Source organism: Ascaphus truei, chromosome 5 (genome assembly GCF_040206685.1).
Source record: "Ascaphus truei isolate aAscTru1 chromosome 5, aAscTru1.hap1, whole genome shotgun sequence".
In the NCBI taxonomy this organism is placed as follows: Eukaryota; Metazoa; Chordata; class Amphibia; order Anura; family Ascaphidae; genus Ascaphus; species Ascaphus truei.
The window spans coordinates 271,048,235-271,053,614 of NC_134487.1; positions in this window are offsets into that span (position 1 = coordinate 271,048,235).

Consider the following 5,380-nt stretch of genomic DNA (forward strand, 5'->3'; position numbering starts at 1 on the left):
TCTTGCGGGAGCGCGCGGAGGGCCGCGAGACTCCCAAGTCCTCACAGCCGGTCACGCATGCGCACGAGCAGTCGGCAAGTATCGATCATGCATTCACACGAGCAGCCAGCTCGGAGTGCTGATCGCGCATGCGCGGTCGGCAAACGCTCTTTGCGCATGAGCAGTTGGCGCTCGCCAGTGGGATAGAAAACTAGAAAACCGAGTCAGCACCGGGAAAAAATCAGGACAGAGCCCTAAAAACCGGGGCTGTCCCGGCTAAGCCGGAACATCTAGTAACCCTACTTCTAAAATCTCGCAGGTTTTTGATTCAGCACTGAATATGTTAAAAATATTCCTATCAACAACGAACGCTTGTGATAATTGATGACCTTCTTTTAAAACCCGGCTTAGAAGAACAGTGTCGGCAGGGGGCTAGTGAACAATTTTCCTCCCATCACCGCATACCAAGCTCTTTTGTAGAGCGCTGACATGGTGACCTGTCTCCTTTTCTCCTCCGCACTCCTTTCTTAGTATATCTTCAGTGCACACTGTCTCAATTGTAAACGCAGTCAGTAATCTCATAATAGTTCATTTGTTATGAGTCAAAGTATTGGAGTATTTGAAGAGAATTCTTTTTTTAGAGAAGTTAGATAAATACCGTTGCTAAAAGCAGCAGCCTGTTTTTTTGCAGAACTTGTGGGGTTCCCTGGAGCTGTGCTATTCCTATCTCCAGAGAACCCCCCAGATACCAAGATAGTCCCATTTGTATGTGCCGGTAAAATCAAAGATGGCCAGCAGGGTCGTCTAAAAGGAAGCTGCGATGTCATGCTCTTACTATTGGCCTGTGGGAGTGAGGCTTGGATGTCGGCCATTTTGATTTCCCTAAATAGACTAGAAACACAGTCCTAATAAAAAAGTCAATATCTTGAGAACCAAAAACCCTAGCACAGTACCGCACCGGAGGGGAAAACATTTTGAGTAGTGGGGATTGCTGTTTATAAGTGTCTCAGAGGCCAGGAACATGTTGCAAGTTCTCTGCAACTGAGTAGGTTATGTTCTATTGCAGTGGTGGCCAACTCCGGTCCTCAAGGGCCACCAGCAGGTCAGGTTTTGAGCAGGTCCCTGCTTCAGCACAGGTGACTAAATCAGTGGCTCTGTCAACAACTGAGCCACTGATTGAGCCACCTGTGCTGAAGCAGAGATGTCCTTAAGACATGACTTTTTGGTGGCCCTTGAGGACTGGAGTTGGTCACCCCCACTCTAGAGCAAGGAGCGCAACGTATGGTCTCCAGGCGACTGGTGGTCACAACAACAGACTAAACTACTTCATGGAAAGTGTGGTGGATTGGTGGAACAGCCTCCTGACAGAGGGGGTAGAGGATAATAGGAGTAAGGGAAATCAGAAATGCTTGGGACAGACATACGGTTATTCTAAATATGAAAAAAAAAGCCAAGGAGCAACATCAAATAGGGTCTGAGGTTTTGCAACAGATAGGGAAATGGTCAGACTGGGTGGTGATTAACGGCCATCAAATTCTATGTTTCGATGTTTAGGAGATGATCCCCAAATATCTTCCAAATGTACATCACACAGTCTGCCAGCATATCCATGCTGAAAGCTGATTGTTAGATTTGGGGCCAGTATTTTTTTTTCCATATGTTATACACTTATATAATTATATGGTGATCTTCAAACATAATCATGAGCGCTGAAGTGGTCTGTGACAAGGAAAGGTTTAAAGATCCCTGCTGTGTATAGAGAGATGCAGACTATGGATGAATAGAACAGCCTCTAAGAATAATATGACTGCATAATGAAAGTAGGGTATGCATTATTTGCTATTGTGCTTCTCACAGACAGTATTTTTGGCCTACATTGAAAAGTACAATAATACCTCCTGAATGCCCCAAACTTTAAGTAGAGGGGGGGGAAAAGAAACATTATTGCTGTAAGATTACATTTACATTCTAATTCACCCGCTACTAACCTTTATCTGCCCTGTACCACTATATAAAGTAATACAATGCCCTGTACTAATAACTACTTGCATGTGTTGCTTTTATGTACAGCCCATGCTGTTTAAGATCTATAAAATTCAACACATAAAAAAATGGGAACGATGTTACGTGGCCGAGTGCTTTCACTTGTTTTTAGATTCCAAAATATGGTGCTGGTTAGAACTCTAAAATTGGAGGAGCAATCCAAGGGGCAATATTTTTTATTTTACATAGGATTGAAGCAGTGGGTCTCCGGAGTTGAACCCCATTCATTTCGGCTCTGGGGATTCCCTGCTTCCGGAGATACTTACCTCCGTATGGGGGTATATATGTCTTTATATAGCGTCATTAATGTACATCGCGCGTCACAGCAGTAATACACGTGACATAATCATAAAAATAACAAATAATACAAATAACACATAATTGGAAGAAGTGCTTCAGACATAAAAGTAACATTTTGGAAAAGGAGTCCCTGCTCCGAAGAGCTTACAATCTAAAAGGGGTGTCAGTAGCTGGTCAGGCTGGGGTTTAAAGTTCCCACATCACGCGGGCCAATAGGAAGCAGAACAGGATGACGTCACGGCTTCCTATTGGCCTGCAGGGCGTGGGAGCTTCGAAACTCTGCCATTACATGAACACTCCTAGCTGAGTGGAGTGGCTACCCCAACGGAGGTAAGTATCTCTTGAAGCAGGGGGCCACGGGAGCTGAAATTAATGGGGCACAGCTCCGGAAACCCCTTGCTGCAAGCCCGTGTACAACATTTTTTACATTTGTAAAACAAAACGCCCGCTTGGATCGCCTCTTTAAAGTAGTAAAGCCCCCTAGAGTTCACATTGTTTTCTGAAGTGTATATGAAATTGCCCTTCACCATTTTCCAGATGATCACGAGCAACTTCCTATTATGGAGCTAATCAGTAAGGACGGTGAAGATTATTCATGTCTGATCTTTTTCTATCCAAGGACTGACCAAAGTCAAGCGCTGCTTCATGTCAGAGCTCGGGAAGCAAGAGAGAAAGTATTAGCTGCATTTTTAGTAGATCAACCTCAAAACACACACACCGCCCCTGCAGGCGGAAGACCCGGGTAAGATTCCCATAATCGAGATAATTGTTGTCAGATTGAGTTTCAATCAACCTCTGGCTCTTCCGTCCCCAAGCTCACCGACTGTTGTGACAGCTCCATCTACAGTAGGGTCATTGGTAGACAGAGACAGACAGAGAGACGAGAGAAAAGGAAGGCAAAAGCAAGGGACAGCGGAGGAGACAGTCATAAATCATCAAGGGAAATTAAAACACACAAGATAAATAAGGAGGGAAAGAGTCAGCAATGTATTATATGCAAAGATCATTTTAATAAAACACTTGTATTTCTTGATTTATTTGTATATACCACAAATATAGTTGTAATCGCTCAACCTTAATGTCTCTAGGTAGTTGTATTAAGGTAAATATTTAACAATAAAATACAGTAAACCTGTGGGGTCAGAACAAAGCCCCTTATTACAGGCACAGCATCCATTGGCCACTAGTAGAACATTAAGACATTAACTTTTAATTCTCAAATATATAATAAGTGTGATCTAAATCCAAACAAATTGGTGGGCAAAGAAATGTACACTGAAAGGAAATCACTTTTTTTTTACCAAAAGTTTTTAAATACATTTATTAAAAGTTATATTTTATGTGGTGGTGTGCATAAAAGTGATTTCCTTTGGGTGGACATTTCTTTGCTCACCAATTTGTTCCGATATTACATTGAATCACTATTTCACCCACTCCATGCATTACTATTATTGAATTTTGGCCACTAGTTCTCCCTTGTTTTCTATTGATCTAAATCCATAAACATACCAGTGAATGTAAAGAGCTAAACACAAATTTTAAAAAGAACGGGGAATTCTGATTCAGTCCCTTCTACCGCAAAGGGGAGGGATTGATTATTAATCAATTCAGTCATCAGTCCTGAAGCTGCTGTAATTAGTTGGAGGTTCCAAGCTTCAACCAATGGGAGACAGGCAGTGGAGCACTCTTTGACTCAAACACAGGCAGATGTATTATTATTGTTTATTTTTATGGCGCCTACATAGTCCACAGTGCAGTACAATGTGGGGTGGAGGTTAATAAAATTGTATAACAAAAGAGTACATATACGTAGGGCTGCCGACAGGGAGGCATCCCACTGAGCAAGAATACTTGCCCATTGCACACACAATGGGCGCGTGGCCAGTCTTCCTCAAGTGGTAGAGTGCCCAGATGTCCCGGTTTAGCAGGGACAGTCCTGGTTCTTAGACTTCTGTCCCGGCTTTTTGGGCCACTGTCCCATTTTTCTATCAGCACCGGCTGTGCATGCGTGATCGGCACTTGCCGGCTGCTCGCGCACGAGCGGTCGGCAAGTGCTCATCGCGCTTACGCAGTCAGCGCTCACCATTCGCGCATGTGCAGTCGGCGGTCACGACAGCGCATGCACGACCTGTGTCCCGGTTTTTGCCGGGACAAATATGGTCACCCTATCCAGCAGCGGCCAACGGAAAGATGCAACGTCATCAGGAGAGGATGCTGTGACTATCTATTTTTGACCCCACAACCATATTTGTAGTTTTTTGTGTCTCAAACTGACTCAGCAAAACTCAAAATATCTCAGATCCCGAAGGCCTACGGAGGTAAGGGGAACGCAGATCAGCTCTGGGGGACCTCACGGTTTCCGAAAGTCAGATTTTTTACTTTGAGAGTATTGATGCTTTAACAAATATGGCCAGTCGGGTTTTCTCATATGGTTGGACTGGAAAGCAAGACTTGTGTGATGATTCTGACATGTTTTTTTCACCTTTGTGAAACAGATAACCCGATGAATCAATGGATTGTTATATGGCATGTAGCAGTTAAAAGAAAACAGCAAATCTTATGTTTGAAGAAGAGCCTTGTGAGGCTCAAAACGTTGTTTCTTTTTATCATGGCTTCACAATAAGTGGTATGAGAATTTGCACCCGAATACCTGCCTTTGATATATGTGACCCAGGGATCAGCATCCTGGTAGTATAGATTTTAGGTGTGCTAACTTGTTTTCTTCTTTTGACTCCCGTATTGTATTAAGTGTGGCCACCTTGTGAGAGGTTGGCATCCGCAAGCAGCTTTAATTTCCATTTTTGAGCCCAAATAGCCCTCTTTTTGTAATTATATTTGATGTCCACTTTGGAATCCGCGGGAAATGTCCCTACATGGAGAGACAATTCCCTACAGCAGTCCCAATATGCCACTACCACTACTAAAAGTATGGGAGTTCTGCCAGATTCAATGATGGCCGAGCCGCCGACGCCGCCGCAGCAAGCAGCCTTGCGGTAGATGACACGCCCCCGGCGCTCTAGCCAAAGCCCTTGTGTAGAAGTCGATGGAATCCAAAGTT